General features: G+C 41.8%; 1 long non-coding RNA gene across 1 annotated transcript in view; it reads right to left on the bottom strand.

The window, feature by feature from the left end:
- The window catches only part of LOC138583139 (uncharacterized), a 35597-nt gene extending 21125 nt beyond the window's left edge, over positions 1-14472 (bottom strand). Inside the window, exon 1 of the long non-coding RNA XR_011305165.1 lies at positions 14323-14472. This is a non-coding gene — a long non-coding RNA (uncharacterized lncRNA). The remainder of the gene's footprint in view (positions 1-14322) is intronic.
- Positions 14473-17170: the final 2698 nt, after the last annotated feature.

The following is a 17170-nucleotide window of genomic DNA, read 5'->3' as shown; positions in this document are numbered from 1 at the left end:
GTTCAAGGTTGTCCCCACAGGGCTTAGCAACCATAAGAAGTTACAAGTTACTTTTTGCCCTGTAGACTGTGGTAGGACAATGCAATACTACACTGCCTCCTTGTACTTGAATAGTAAAGGATCTCGAGTCACCTGGCATGAGAGTAACATTTCAAAATGAAATGCTCTTTTCTTGAATGATTTTAAGAGTTCGACCTTGGACGCCAAGCTGTTGACATATACACATACCACCTTTGGGCCTTATGTGCAGGACTTAAATATACATTGGTGAAAGAGACTGGAAAGTTACCCCTTAAGAAAGTGCATAACCATAGGTTTGACACCATAGTTTAGAAAAGGATAAACATCTGCTGTAGAGAGTTCTGGGCAATTGCTAAAATGCCAGGGAGTAAGGCCACAAAACACAATTTAATATTGAAGATAAAACAAAATCTAAAAAAATTGGTCAAAGCTCATTGAGCCTGTATGTACCAAAAAGCTGGGCAAAACTTGATGTCCGCTCTGAAAGATGGTCGTGCCAGAATATTCTGGTTTCTAATAAGTGCCTTAGAGGGAACTCTTCAGCCCAAGGTAACCCCATACCAGAAGGGGACTGGGATGGGTACTTTCGGGACCTTTATGGGTGGGAGGAGCTCCACTTCTCAGAAGGGGTGGCCATAGAGGCTAGTGCATGGGACCTGAACTTTACAATATAGGACATTGGGGCTCTGATTGGTAAGTTCAGTTGTTCGAGAACAGCAGGTCTGAATCAACGTACAAATACGACCTTAAAAATCAAATGATGTGGATCTTTGGTCTAAAGCTCTATATCTTTCATTCAAAGACAGGCCTCATTAGGAGTTTGCTGACTGAAAACAAGGGTGCCGATAAGCTCAAGAGTCTGCCTGCTGTGGCCACTGTGCCTGACAGGTCTGACCCTCACGGGCACTGCGGTCAAGGTAGGCAGACTGTTCACGGAAGCACCGGCACTGCTGCTAATGGTGCCATTGCTTCCATGTCCCCACTACCATTGAGTCCAGTAGGACTCTCTGGGAAAGGGCAACAACAATTTGCCGGAATTTGACTTGCCGGGCCCTCAAACTTGGAATCTCCCGGTGGCACCAGGAAGTCAGGCACCGGTAAATTATTATAGGTCCGGTGGCAACCCGCAGGTAGCACAGGCAGGTTTACGGACCCTTAATGAGGCCATAGTTTAACTAGGTCCACTCCTAGTTCCTGGAAAACATCTGCTGCAGATGCTAGATGCAGATTCTGTAATCTTCGCAGCCTTGGGTTTAAAACATATAGAAGAAGGTTTAGGGTCAAAGATTTGAATGCAAAGGTTCAAATAACAATACTCTCGAAACAACAGGACCGTAAAAAAAATCTAGTTTTTTGGGGGTCCCTCCCCAAACCCCAATTTTTTGGCCAAAAAACATTATTTTTACCTATACCAAAATAAAAACAAAAAAATACATTAAAAAAGGCATTCAGTCTTTTTTTTCAGTCCTTTTGACTGAAATGTATTGCATTTGACCCTTTTGTTTTCAAATTAATGACTAGACACCATAGAAGAATGGAGTGCTAGTAATTAAATGTTGTCACGGCAACAAATAGGCTTTAGGAAGCAAATGGGTACTGACTGTGGTGGGCTTCTGCAATGTGTCCTACAACAGCTAGCCTGGAAGGACAACTCTGTTCCAATATACGTGGCATCCATGGATCTATCCCTCACATTCGACTTGGTCGATAGGAATACACAATGTGCAAAACTGAATTGCCTCAGAATACCTTGGGGATTGCTCACCATCCTGATCCATTTTGTTGAACGATCCAAAATACAGATACGTATGAACAAGGAGGGGCTACTATCTAACAATATACGTACATACAATGGTCTCTGCCAAGGCTGTATATTTGCTCCCGCCATGTTCAACTTATATATGGCAAATGTTAGCGATGCACTAGACGGTGCCTCATTTGCACCTCTGAAGATCGAGGGTCATAGAATTTGTTGGTCTTCATATGCAGATGACTTCATATTAATAGATCATACATCGATTGGGCTTCAAAGACTCATGATTACCTTTAACCAGTACATAGATGAGAACCACTTGAAAGTAAATCTGCAAAAGACGGTTATCAGACTGAGCAAACGCTCCTATCCGATTGGTTTTCTTGGGTACTAAATAACACAAGACTGACCGTGAAGTCAAGTATTAACTATCTGAGATTTTGTATAATTTAGTCTGCTAAAAAGTATTTTTCTCGAAATTATCTGAGGGATAACGCATATAAACAAGTTGCTCAAATGAAAAAAATAGATAAGAAATATCGAAAATTCTCCATGATCACAACAGTAAGCTTTTATTATGCTAAAATCATTCTTCATCTGTGCTACAGTCTTGAATTGTTCCCCTCATGGAAAGTGAGTGAGATGTATAAATACGAAGCCCTGATCTGCTGGTCCGTCCTCTACTGCTTACCCAAATGTGTGCCATTACCTGCAATCAGATATGAACTAGGTTTACAGTCAATCCAAAATTTGGTGAAATGAGGAGATTATCTTTTTATTGGGAACTATATGTGAGTTTGAACAAATCTCTATACGCGTTATTGAGTAAAGGGGTTAGGGATGACGTCTCATAGGAGGGCTTGGTTTTTAAGCTGCATGAAAAATGTCTACTACTGCTAAATAAGTTGGGGGTACCGTTGGTAACCCTTTTGTTTTTTCCGGATAAAGTGAAAAGGCTGTCACAATATAATGATTGAGCGCTCACTAATGATGCAGTTATGTGCTTGCAGCTGTATTCACATACCATCTCCTCTCAAAAATTATTGGGTTGCCCTGAGCCTTATCTAAAACGCTCCCCCAACAAGAAAATGTGACAAAACATTTTGAGCTTTCAATTGAATGTACAGCAGACTTATCTGTAAGAGGTGATGTAAGAGATGCTATGAAGATTTGATGCTTTTGTAATGTGGCAGATTCTAAGGAAACACTATTACATCTGTTGATTGACTGCCAAGCCTTTGGAGTGCAGCAAATTGACTTTTGTGGTGAACCCTGAGTGGGTGTGTTTAGATCAATTATGTCGGGATAGTCTACATAGCAAATCAGTCGCACTAAATTAGGCAGTAGTGAGATTTTTATCTGTGGTATGTAATTTATTGTAGAGGTGCGACACACAGTTCCTGGTATCTTGTATTGGATGATTTTGTAACAAATACATTTGTAAATAGATATATGAATTGTATAAGAATTGTACTGAGGAACTGTATTTGTCTTATGTCTTATGTATATTGACTATTGACTTATCATATTCGTATCTGTATTTGTATTACCATACATGTTTTACTCTATTTGCTTATGTATGATATAATGCAGTTTTATTGTGTTTTTTTACATACTCCTTTTGTAAAGTTTTATATCAAGAAAAACAAATAAATACATTAATAATTATTCCTTGATGTGCCATCCGTGATTCCCAGGCCAATAGATTTGCCTTTGTTCCTCACGTGAAGCTGTTTTCCAGCATCTCCTGACTCTACAGCCCTGGTCTGTCTCTGAGGTAGCTGGATTGGTTTTAAAATGAGTCTGGCATCCATCTTTTTCTCATGACCACCTTAGCCACGTTATGTTTTCTTCTGCAGCAAGCTTCTATATGTTTCAATTACCTTCCGTTTCTGCATATATACCTTCACTTCATCTCTCCTCGCATATTTATTTGGTGCATATGATTTCTTCGTATTCAATTACATGCTTCTCTTATTACTCCAGTTACATCTTAATTCTCAAGTATTTGCGTATCGTTTTAGTGCGTCTTCATGTCTTTCCCTCATGGCGTCACTCTGCGCTCGGCCGATTTCACATAGCTATTCGATGTCCAATGGTGTGTGCAGACATCCTTTCACCCTTTCAGTGCAAGGGTACATTTGATACAGTTGTCTGAGAGCATATCATCTCTCATACACTGGATGCAGTATTGTGGTTATACCTGGTGTCCCAAATATGGCTCTTCTCCTGCGGTTCCAATATGATGGAGGTGAGGGGACGGGAACTAGGGATGACGTGTCCACCTGCTGCTCTGCAACACAATAATATTTGTTTTGCTTCTTCTTTATAATGCTATCAATCTTCACTGTCCTGCTGTTTTATTCTCGACAATTTAAGAATCTTATTTTGCTATAAAAAAAATTCTCAACAGTTACCCTCCTAGGATTGGCATCTATAGCTTGTTTTTAGGAGTCTGAGAAGCAGTCAGATAATTACTATTGTTCTATATTTTCAGTTTACAAGCTATTTTATCACAACTACATTAACATATTCATAACTCCAACCAAATGTAGACAACAATGTCTACAATTGTCCTCCTTACTGTCTCTAGTAAAAATATCTCATCTACATTTGACCCCATTTTGGAGTGTGAAACGATCCTTCATATTTGCCGTGCCTCAGGAATCCATTAATAATACCCCAACTTGAAGTATGATGTGTTCCCTTCTATCACCTTGAGAACAGGAATCAAGGTATCTCTCTCTCTCTTAAACAAATCACGTTACCATTTCCCGACTATATATTTAGACATGAATTACAATCACTCCCCTTTTATTTGCCACTTTCGATGTTCTACTTGCCTCTGTTGCTCAGTTCGAGCCCATTGGTATCTACTCTTCCCCAATCGACCACTTCGCCTTCAGTCCACGGGGCACCCGTGGGGACGGACAGGAATTTCTTCAAAGAGGTACCTGCCGACCATCTCGATTTACATGCAGGATTTTTCTGCTCTCCTGAGTAAACTCTGCAATCTTCTGGTTAATGGTGGAAGATGTCAAGAATCCGAGAGTATGGATCTGGACCATCTGTACCGCTACCAAAATGTGCAGTAGCACCTGCAGCGTTTCTAATGCTGATTGGGGTTAACACAATAAATGATTTGAGGCCCAAATAAACAGACAGACTCAAAGGATATGGCAAAATACTACTTTATTATCAGTTCAATAAAGTAGGGAAACCTGGCAAACAGATTGTAGCTCACACACTCTCAATACATTTCAATTACGCAAAAGGTTTTATGCCTTCATGTATGTCAGCTATGAGGTCATCCTATGTGTCAAACAGTAAAAACCTATTGGTTGGAGGGATTGATTAATGGAACATATATACGGAAATTTCATATAAGTGTCAGCATCATCATTGGCTGCCTCTTATCTGGTAGGCACACCTTGAACAACCTCTAACTATGTAAAATACTGATAATAGCATAACAACAGCAGCAGATAGGCTTCTGTAACAATGTTATGGTCCACCATTACATAGGCCCTCATGATAGGTTGGCATGCTCTTCCAACCGTGAACATTCAGCTCATTAGCAGCATGTAATCAATGAAACCCAGGTGCAAGGGAGCAACTTAAGACAACTGCCATCCTTAGCTATTTCGCCTACCATCTCTCATCCGTTAGGTACTAGGCCAAGGCTTCTTCTCTGTTGTGTTCCTCAGAACTTTAAAGGAAGTGAAGGTACATTGCCATCTTCATCTTGAGCTTTATAAATAGGCCCTGTCTTCTGATTGTTTACCACGTGTGAGGAGACCGTAAATTGTTCCATTCTGTCCTTTAATTTAGTGCTATTTAATTCCATTATGTTGGGTGCTTTTACTCTCCTTGGCCCCTGGAGACTTAGTTGCTCCATTTTGCATGTGCATTCTACATCTTTAATTGTTCAAAACTTGGCACTCACAATTATTCACTCCTTTACTTAGTCATTGAGAAATATGTCTTATGTACATGGCTTATCCTCTTCAATGCCTTTCGTGTCTTCCAGTTGCATCTTGCTGTGGTATCCTTGATTCTGAGCCAAGAAAATATCATTTTTCTTGCACAAATATGCATTCCAGTGCCTGTCAGCTCTGCATCCTTGGATTCCCTTATAGAGGCTTCCTGCTTACTATTATCCAATGCCGACGTCCATTTTCTCAACATGGTTGCTTTACATGTGTTGTATTTCCTACTTTAGCAAGCTTCTATATTGCCTTATCTGCCTTGTGTTTTTCTGTATATACATCTATCACATCTCTTGTTACTTATCTTCCTAGTGTATATGGTTTCTTCAAATTTGCGTATATGTTTACTTCGTCACTTTAGTCACATCTTCATTCTTTAGATAACCATACATTAGGTTTAGTGCACCCAAGTATCTTCTCTTCTTCCTGACATCACTTCACACCTGTCAGACTTTATTTATAGTTCTTCTATGTCCAGTGGTGTCTGCAGGCTCATGTCTAGCGTACCAGTTCGAGAATACATTCAGTACGGTTGTCTGAGCGCATAATGTCTCTGATACCTTCGATTTGGTACTGGGATGATGCCAGGTGTCATGCACAGTGCTCTCTTGCTGTTCTTCCAATATGATTGAGGTGAGGGGGTGGGCTCTATAAATGACATGTAAATCTGCCTCTCTACAGGGAGCACAGCAACCGTGAAATGAGTAGATGCAGTGCAATACATCAACCTGCATTACCTTAGACTCTAGTGCATTACCTCAGCTTCTAGCGCATTACCTTTTACTCTTGACATACGACGCATCCAGAGCAGTCTCAGAATTTTCTCATGTTGGCTTTATTTAGAACCTCTGGCCAGGAGGAGAATTGTATTGAATAAAAAAAAAATAGCCTATTGTCCTATATTCACTCCATAAAAACATAACCTACCATGTGCTATACAAAATGAATGTATTCACTACACCTTTTCAAGCAAATGTTTAAACAACCAATAAGAAAAATATATCAGCAATTGATATAACACATATAACATTATTTAACACAAGTTATTTAAGTGTTGTATGTAATAAACAGTTCAAGGTAAGTCACCATTGATCTAGTAGTGGGGAATCTAATCACATAATCTCTCTGTGTGAGGGTACAGTTCAAGTAGGTTTATTTTCTGAATAATAGTGTGTGTCCGCCTTTCAAATTGAATAACTTCTTTTGCAAATATGTGAGTATTTACACCGTATTGATCATGTATTTCTCCAAAAAGCGACTGCATCATTGTCTGTGGACCAGCATGAATAAACTGGATTGTGTCGTGTTCTAATGTCAAAGGATTTCAATGCAGGTTTCAGCCTCAAAGGCCTTGATCTCCAACTGAGAAGGCAACTGAATAGAGAGTGATCAAGGTCTTCCTCATTATTTCTGCACCTTAAACACAATTCTGAGGCTCTGCAATTCAATCTTGACTTAAAGGCAGCCAGGCACATTTTCAGTTGCAGAGAGTTTGAATACATTTAAGTATATTTCAAGATCATTTTAGTATCAATGCACGTATACGTCAAGTAAATTCATGTAAGTATATACATTCTATGTTATGTGTACATTGAGAAGCTGGACATTGCTCCATACACTTATCAGTGCGATTCACAATATAAAGTGCAGGTAATCTTCTTGTCCTGAGCTCTAATATTGAAGTGCAAATTCCTAGATGAATAGAACACCAAGAATGGTGGCCATCTGTTTGATGTTCCTAAACCATGCTAATGATTAAGTTCCACCCCAGGCGAGCACGTCCTCTGTTCACTGCCTACACTTGGCCTAATTCCAATTGAGCTAAAAACATACCTTTCATCTGCCTTCTATCTAGACAGAGATCCTTCTCAATGAGACGCCTGTTCTTTGCTTCCCCCCACTCTCTGGCCAGACTTCCTGGGTCATCTCCCCTGACCAACTTGTGAGACACAAAATCTAGGGGTAATCTTTGACTCCTCTCTCCCTTTCTCTCCACACATTATGGACCTTGCCAAGAACTAACATGTTCAGGTGCACCTCTTCAGGAGCCTTCTACCTTTCCCCACCTTCCCCCAGAAGCTCAACATCTACAGAGCCTGGGTTCTCTCTAGGTTATACTACTGCAATAGCCTCGTCCTCAACCTTTCTCTTTCATTTGTTCGCCCCTTAAACTAAACCAGAATAGGACTGCAAGACTTATCCATGGCCTCAAGCCCAGGGACTTGCTCTCTCCAGATTTAAGCAGGATCTTAAGTTCTGGAAACCTCTCAAGACTTTCCTTTTCTCCCCTTCCTTCTCTCTCCCCCGCCATTGCTAACTATCCATCTGCTTCTGTGACCGGGGCCTGGTCCCTTCAGAGTCATACAGGGACCAATCCACCCCTACCGGTCTCCCCAGCATCCTTTGCCAGCACTTGCCCTCGGGCTTCCTTTCCCAGACTAGCCTAACTTGGTCTTCCCTGTCATTCACACTCATCCCCCATTCCCCCGTTACCACCCTTCCCCTAGCACTTGCCGCCTTGGCCCACCAAGCACATGCCTGCCCCCACCTTTAGGGGTACCACACTCCTGCACTTCTCCCTCTATCCCCTCCCCCTGCACTTACCACCTTATCATGCTTGCACTGTAGGATTGTCACAAGCCCAATATAACCATTTTTTTTGTTCTACTTTTTTGATTCCATGTTCCTCCCACCCCCCACATCACCCTGTCGTATTGTGCTTGGTAACACCTGTGTATAGGCGCCATACAAATGTCCAACACATAAAAAAAATAAAACATCTCAAAACTGTCCTTCACCTCTGACCTGCATCTGTCCCTCAAGTTCTCCTTCTCCACCCTAGCACCTCATCCATCATGTTCACATCCCTAACGCAGCAGGCCGTACTGCCCACCTGCACTTAAAAATGTCTAATTTTGGTTGTCCTTAATCTATGTATGTTGACCCATGTTTTGTCCCCAGTGAGTGTTCCATTTACTGCCCTCTACAGCCTGGTCAGAATGTCACTTGAACGTGCCCACTGTGTTCGAATAATTCTGCAATTTTGTGATCAAAAGAGAAATGTCCCTTCATTTAAATAAATACGTGTAAAATACATACATCAATACATCAATTTTTATAGAGGGTGGAGATCTTGGTGATGTTGGTTTTGTTGACTTCTGATGGGAGTAGTCGCCAGACAGCCTTTCAGATTCTTTTTTTTTGGCTTTGGTCTTTTAAGTATGGGGTGAACCATTTGTTCAGATGGGTTTTGAGTTTGCTAGGTCTCAGTTTAAGCGGGGCAATTTTATCTAGCGAAGTTGCCATGACTTTGTTATACTCGTCAACCAGTGTTCCTGGATCGATACAATCCTGAAGGGCGTTAAGCGTGCGAGGATGGCCGGGATGAGTTTATCAGCAGTGATATTCTTTTTGTTTCTCGTTAGGGTGGGAGGGGTGGTGGGGATAGTGGTGGGGAGAGGTCTAGTGGTGGAGAGCACGAAGGACACAAGGGAGTGGTCTGTCTAGGTTTGTGGAGAATGGAGGTGATATTAGCATGGCAGTTATAGTCAGCCACCCAGTCTAATATTCTTCCTTTATTGTGGGTCGGTGCAGAGACTTTTTGGAGTAGGCCAAGTTCGGTCAGGATAGTGGCAGTGTTCATTGCAAATTTATCGAGAGGATCATTAAATCCCAGATTGAAGTCTTCAAGGAGTAGAACTTGCAATGTATTTTTGAGGTTGTTTGAGAGTATAGGGGAGATATCCCCCTCAAATGATCCCTTAGGACCAGGTGGTGGTCTATAGATCAGATGTATGGTTAGGGTTTGAGAGTTGACCAATGGTAGTTTGACTGTGAATGTTTCACAGGATTGGTATTTTTGGGCAGGGACAAGTCTCATGGAAAGACTAGATTTGGACATGATAGAGATGCCTTCACCTCGGGCCTCAGGTCTATCTTGTCTGAGGATGGTATAGCCATCAGGCACTACTAACATTAGTATAAGGCCTGCTGAAGCATGTAACCATGTCTCGGTTATGGCAAGAAAGGCAAGGTTATCTGCCAGGATCAGATCTGCAATTTTTGTGGCATGTGCAACCAAGGACCTAGAGTTTAATAGGGCCCCTTTGAGAGAGGGTAGAGGGGAATCGTTTTCAGCTATATGGTGAGTGGGGTCAGAGGTTTTAGGCTGGGGATCAGCGCAGTACTTAGTAATGGCATTGAGGGGAAGGCGCTTATTACAGTGTTTGGAATGGGTAGTATGTTGGCTGGAGGCGTAGTTAGGGATAGGTGTAAGTCTGGCAGGGGGTTCAAATAATTGGCTTGGTCTGGATCTGAGTCTAATGCTCCTGCAGTTAGTTTTGCCAGGGTAAAAAGTAGCGTTGAGAAGCTATGTTGAGTTGCAACTGTGGTCATTGTAAGGTCAGTCAGGCTTAGAGGGTCACAAATGGGGAGACTGGCAAGGCACAGTAAGGTATGGCTCATAAATAGTGTGGCTAGTACGATAAGGTGGAGTGTGTTAGGCATGCTAGGATAGTGCTCTTGGTAATAAAAGATGCAAACCGTGGCAAGGGCTTGGTGGAGGCGGTGGAGTAGGCTCGTCTGGCAATGGCCGGGGTCGGTACTCACTGTGGTCTAGGCAGACCTAATAAAAACAGCAGGATAGGCTGGTTCCATATCTTATAGATATACAAGGCATGTAGACGTTAGCCAAGGTGGAAGCATGCTAATGAGTTGTAAGGCCTGGTAGCAACAACAGAGTAGTCTAGTACAATTTAACAAAGGGATAGGTATACCAGCAAGATATGCTAATGCAATTTAACACAAGGCTAGGTGTGACATAAAAATAGTCTAATTCAGTTTATCAGAAGGCTAGGTGTAACAGCAAAATAGGCTAATTCGATTTTCAAAAGACCGGGTATAGCAACAGGATAGGCTGATTCAATTTATGAAAGGGCTGGAGATATCAACAACATGAGCTAGTTCAATTTATCAGAGGGATAAGTATAACATCCAAATAGGCCAGTTCAAATCATATGAGTGACGTTCACAAAAATGGCCGTTAAAATGTAAATAGCCCAGCTGGTCTAATCTGGGCTGCACATATACAAATCAAGTAAGCCTGGCGGTACATACATACATTGCACGGTTATCTCTTATAGTTATATGCACATGGTAATCATTGTAGGTTGTAACAGATATAGTAGTACAGTAACATGCAGTGAGAAAAGGGACAGAAGTATGTTGTGCTTATTCGCAAATTCAGCGATTAGGTTTTACAAATGCATGGCTGTCGGAGTGACGTACAGATATTAGGGCAGCTTACAGCATGTGCAGGGGTAGTGTGCACTGGACACATTATAATAGTTTCAAGATGCTGAGTAAAAGAATACGCCTTGTGATACACCTCGTGTGATCGTAGCAGAGACAGGGGTGAAAACACATGTGCAGGCAACCTTGCTAGTTCAAAAGAGTAGATGGTTACAGTTCTGAGTGAGTCAAACGTTAAAAGCTTGTGGGTACGGGCGGTTGGCCGTGAGGGACAGAGTTGTCTTACCTCAATGTAGGAGACCTGGCTTGGGACAGGCAACAGCGCAACCAGTGCGTGAACAGGTGCAGAACAGGGCCTTATCAATCGCAGGCCTTCGCGAGAGAGAGCCGGCTTACACCTGTCCGGCGGTGGATTGTGGGAAATAAAGGGAGCGAGTGTTGCACGTTGCTTAGCAACGTGTAAACAGCCTCCATTTCAGGCTGTACGGTGCAGCAGCCATTGGACGACCAGGCACGGCAAACACAAAGGACTTCATGAGAAATAGGCGCCACAATCACAGAGCTAGTAGTGCTCACCTCTTCAGAGTAAAGAGTAGGAGAAGGGCTTGGGCAACACAAATTCTCTTTAGACCTCCTCTTCCAGATGGGAGGTGTAGGTATTTGAAGTGAAAGGGCTCCTGCCCTTTGCAGATGCGGGAAGCAGCATTCCATTTCACTTAACAATTCTAGATAAGGTTGCCTACATACAAATCCAGAAGTACTTGGAACTATATCACCTCCTAGGAGCATGCCAATCTGGTTTCCGTCCACAACACAGAACTGAGATTGTCCTCATTGACCAGAAAACCCAAGTCGACAAACTAAGGGACAAAGGAAAACTAGCCCTCCTTCTCCTCCTTGACCTCTCGGCTGCATTCGACCTTGTGAACCATAAGGTTTTATGCAGTCACCTAAATTCAGCTGCCCACTTTTCCAGGGAGGCCATAGTCTGGATTGAGTCATTTCTAAGTGAGTGGACTATGAGGGTATTCTCTCCCTCAGCAGCTGCAGACCCCATCCTCATCACCGGCAGAGTACCCCAAGGATCCTGCGTCTCTCCCACATTATATAACATATTCAATAAGCCCCTTTTCGATGATCTAGACAATCTCGGTATCACCTACACTAATTATGCAGATGATACACAGATTCGCCTCCCACTTTCAGGGGATTATGTTAAGGATTTGGCCTTGGTGAATAGAGTTTATCTCATCATCCTGGCATGGATGGCTACTCATGGTCTATGCCTGAATGATGATAAAACAGAGATCATTAGCTCCCTGGTCCCCTTGCAGGACACGCAGAGGATGCCTGGGTTTACCAGGCGTCCTTACCGGGTCCCGCAAGGGAACCTCGTAATAGGGCGTCTCGTAATAAACGGTGCCTGTCCTCTACCGGGACCCGTCATTACGGGAGCGCCTGGGTCGTAATGAGGCCCCATATCTCGGAAATCAGGCGACATAACAAGTGACTCTCCACAAATGACAAAATCAAGCTGAAAACAGCATCACTCATTTATAAATCATTGAATAACGCTGCCCCCGGCTATCTGTCAGAGTGATTCCACAGAAGAACCTCCACCAAACCTTCCAGACTTGCTCACACTAACTGCCTCCACATCCCAAGATTCAAACTATCTAAGGTGGGAGGCAGCAGCTTTCCTACTAAAACGGCCCTGCTTTGGAATTCTCTGCCACGCTCAATCCGGGAAGACCAATCATACCAGAACTTCAGAAATAACTGCACCAACTGGCTGAAATCTACTGATCACTAACCTCAGCTGCTCCTCGCTCTTGGCCACTATAATGGGCCACTTTGACCTAATTCAGCACACCCCACGGGGGACCCAATGGTGTCATAAACATCTCCTATTTAGCCTCACTCTGCTTGTGTGGTTTCCATATGTATGTATCTGTAATGTATAATTTTAATGTTAACCACTCCCCTTGTCCTAATCTTATATATATATCTGTAATGTATAATGTATCCGTAATGTATAATTTACCTATTGTGCAACTAAGTTGAGAATTTCCTTGTAACCGATGCGCCCAGATACCCTAATGTCTGGAGCGCAATTTAAATGAATAAACAAACAAACAAACAATTCAGGACGCTTCCAGGCAGTGAAAATAGACTTAAATATTCTATTCTCGTTCATCTCCAATGAATGTGTGTTTGCTTCTCGTCATAGGATCTTCACCAACCCTGGAAGATATTTAAGCCTGGAACTTTTCTACTTTCATACCTCCCCGTACTGATCAGAGAAAAATGTAAGTTTCGACTATGGCAGGTCATGCATTTTATGTTTGATACATTGATTTGTAGGTGTTTAGCTTTGCAGTTTTCATTGAAACGTGTGTGTGTGTGTGGCCTTTGAAGGCCACTGGGGGTTTGGATATGAGAACTTTGTCTTTGGCAGAGAAAAGGATGCGCAATTTCTCTTAACAGAGACTAGGTGCATATGATGCTAGACTCATTATATCATTGGCAGTGCTATTTACGTAGAGTGAAAACAACAGGCGGTGAGGACACATCTATGCGTCACACCCTGTATGTGGCGAGGGGTGTATTAGTCCCCCTCCTGAACCAAATAATGCATTTGCATAGTGTCCATAGTACAAATAGCACAAGGCAGTTAATAATACAAGCAGAAATAACTTATCCTCAAGGGTTCTCTAGAATGTCGCCCAATGTTCTCCATCAAATTCCATTTTGCGATTAACATACACAAAATATAAAAACGGAGACATTAAAAATACACCTTTTGGAATCATTATAATAGCTAACACATCTGGCCCACTGTTTTCATCCCTTGCCAAAACCCCGTTTGAACATGTACAGGAATTTTGGACTCAATACACCAGTTGTCTAAGTGATTTAAATGTGTTTGCCACATAGTTTGCTCCTCTGTCTCTCAAGTGTCTGGTGTTTATTATAGGTGTCAGTACAACCACCGTTTTTAAAGGGTGTGAGGGTTTCCATCCATTTTAAGATCATGGGATAAATAGGTTGTTGGTTTATTTGGTTAAAAAAGATAGACAAGGGGGCATTGCCAAGCGGCAAGGGAGATGGCTGCATAGATGCAGAGCTCCGAGGACAGAGGAATTTGTATTACAACTTGAACTCCGTAATTCACCATATTTTTCGTCTATAATTACTTTCCAAAAGTAATGTTATCAGCAGAGCACAATTTCCAAAAGTCCATGCACAACCGAGGCTTCAAACAACTTTCCCTCGTATTTGCTGTGGTGTTCTATGGCGTCCGCTTACCTCACGAAGTCTTTTCACCTCATCATCGATCTCCAGGTCACACTGCTTTTCTGTGAACGGTTCTTGAGGGACGTCTTCTCCCAGGAAAGTGCTTCTTCTTTGCGCTTCAACTCAACCTGCGTTCTGCTTGTGTGATTCTGCCCGTGAAACATACACAGTCTGCTTGGCTGGAATGTTGGGCGAGGCCTGCACCAGCGGCTTCGTGTAATCAGCTGTGCTGACGTGTCCTGTCAGCTGACGCAGCTCGCTTTAGGAAACTCGCTTCTTCTACTACAAAGGTCGTAATTGTATCTTAACATTTACAGAAGAATTCTGCATCTTTTATACACGTGGACTGCTAAATAATTGTGTTAACTACATATATAACACTTTGAGAGCTTTCACAAGGATCCTTTTGTAATGTTTAACCATACAGTGGCGTTTGGATGCTTAATGACTCTAGTTACTATATAAATATCCTCTAAATTTCAGGTGTGAGCACCTTTTAGTATTTTTCTGCTTCATTTACCTTCATTCCTCGTCTTACATTTTTGGATCTTACTTTATGCTGCAGCCTGATATATTGGCCTCTGAAACTTTGCCTGACAAAGAATCACAGCTTGCGATTGAGGGCTAGTTTTAATCATTACACTCATAAGTGTTTCCACTTTACAACGGAATACAGAAGTATCATAAACAGCCATGTTGAGATACTATTATTTGTCTACCTGCACAACAACTATTACTACGTTCTTGGGTCACCTCCTTTGTTCCTTTACAAATACTGACAAAGCTTATATTTTACCAATAAGCTTTAGAAGAGTCCACCAGCTTAATTCCCTTTGATGTGTAGCTTCCATTGCTTTATCCAGCTCTAAATCGCATCCTCTCCAGACCTCATCATCCCAATCCAACTCAATTCCACATATCTTATTTGTTACTGATCTCCGGTAACAGATTCACACATTACTAATTGTATTCTATTTGAAATTCCTAAGGCTGTTCACTCTTTTTCAGTCTAATAACTGATATTGTATTCCATTAAAAATGGCTAATGCTTTGAAACATACAACATAACCTAACAATGCTCCTTTTAATGCCTGTATGGAAAAGGTTTTAGAGGAACTTTGCAATATGCGATCCTCGATCTCCACGCTAGATAACCGCTCAGCCTTCATACAAGAAGACTTGATGAATTGGAGGAAAGTATAGGTATTGTGGAAGATAAAGTGGAAGGTCTTGAGAGCATGCAAGTAAGATCACGCAATTAGAGAATGAAGTCAAAGAGGTTGGAAGATAGAAATCAAAGAGACACTAGCTGCTTTTACAGGATTCTTGAAAAAATGTAAGGAAATGATCCTATTCATTTTTTATCAACTGGATCCCCTCAGTTCTAGGGATCACCTTCTCACTCGCTCCCAGAACTCGACCACGTGTCTCCAAAAACAGCACCTCACCAAGACCCGTCATTGCATGCTTCCTACAACGTCAGCAAGCACGTTAAATCCCACTAGCTGCTAAGAAGGAATTCCCCCATCCACTTCAAGAACAACAGAATCTTTATTTGCCTAGACTTTTCCAGGATTACCCAAGCCAAAAGGAAGAGATTCCTAGATATGAGACCTCTGTTAAAATCTCTTAACATTAGATATGGCTTGTTAGATCCTGCAAGGATGATTATTACCATTCCAGATGGCTCCCCAAGAATTTACTGATCCAAACAACCTTCAAAATCTACTTCAAGCTCTTCAATTGTCACCGATGGATGTAACTTGCCCAAACTATTCGGTCAATACTTTTAAACATGTTCCTCCACTTCAATGGTCGATCTTCAAAATACCCAGGAATCAACACATGAAATATACACCCAAATGCAGTAGATCAACTTCCTCCATTCCACTTGGTGCTCCATCCACTTGAACTCATCTGAGAGACAAATCAAGATCTCCCATTCAATCTAGCGATCCTTTTTTTCCCAACTCTGCAAACTTAATTAATTTTAAAGATACTAATACTCTGCAACCACCATTTCTCACATGCAATTTCCTCTTTGTTTATCTAATAATTTGTTTCCACCTTATTGTTGTTTTTAATGGCTACTGTCTATGTTCATGCTGCTACAACTTTAACTGAAACTAATACCTCTTGCTCTTGCTTCTCTTCGCCTGTGCTATTCCATCTCCGTACTCTGGTACTATTTCGCCTACCATCTCTCATCCGTTAGGTACTAGGCCAAGGCTTCTTCTCTGTTGTGTTCCTCAGAACTTTAAAGGAAGTGAAGGTACATTGCCATCTTCATCTTGAGCTTTATGAATAGGCCCTGTCTTCTGATTGTTTACCACGTGTGAGGAGACCGTAAATTGTTCCATTCTGTCCTTTAATTTAGTGCTATTTAATTCCATTATGTTGGGTGCTTTTACTCTCCTTGGCCCCTGGAGACTTAGTTGCTCCATTTTGCATGTGCATTCTATATCTTTTATTGTTCAAAACTTGGCACTCACAATTATTCACTCCTTTACTTAGTCATTGAGAAATATGTCTTATGTACATGGCTTATCCTCTTCAATGCCTTTCGTGTCTTCCAGTTGCATCTTGCTGTGGTATCCTTGATTCTGAGCCAAGAAAATATCATTTTTCTTGCACAAATATGCATTCCAGTGCCTGTCAGCTCTGCATCCTTGGATTCCCTTATAGAGGCTTCCTGCTTACTATTATCCAATGCCGACGTCCATTTTCTCAACATGGTTGCTTTACATGTGTTGTATTTCCTACTTTAACAAGCTTCTATATTGCCTTATCTGCCTTGCGTTTTTCTGTATATACATCTATCACATCTCTTGTTACTTATCTTCCTAGTGTATATGGTTTC

This window comes from Ambystoma mexicanum, chromosome 3q (genome assembly GCF_040938575.1).
Source record: "Ambystoma mexicanum isolate Mex_15411 chromosome 3q, UKY_AmexF1_1, whole genome shotgun sequence".
NCBI lineage: Eukaryota > Metazoa > Chordata > Amphibia > Caudata > Ambystomatidae > Ambystoma > Ambystoma mexicanum.
This window is presented reverse-complemented; position numbering and strand designations above follow the sequence as displayed.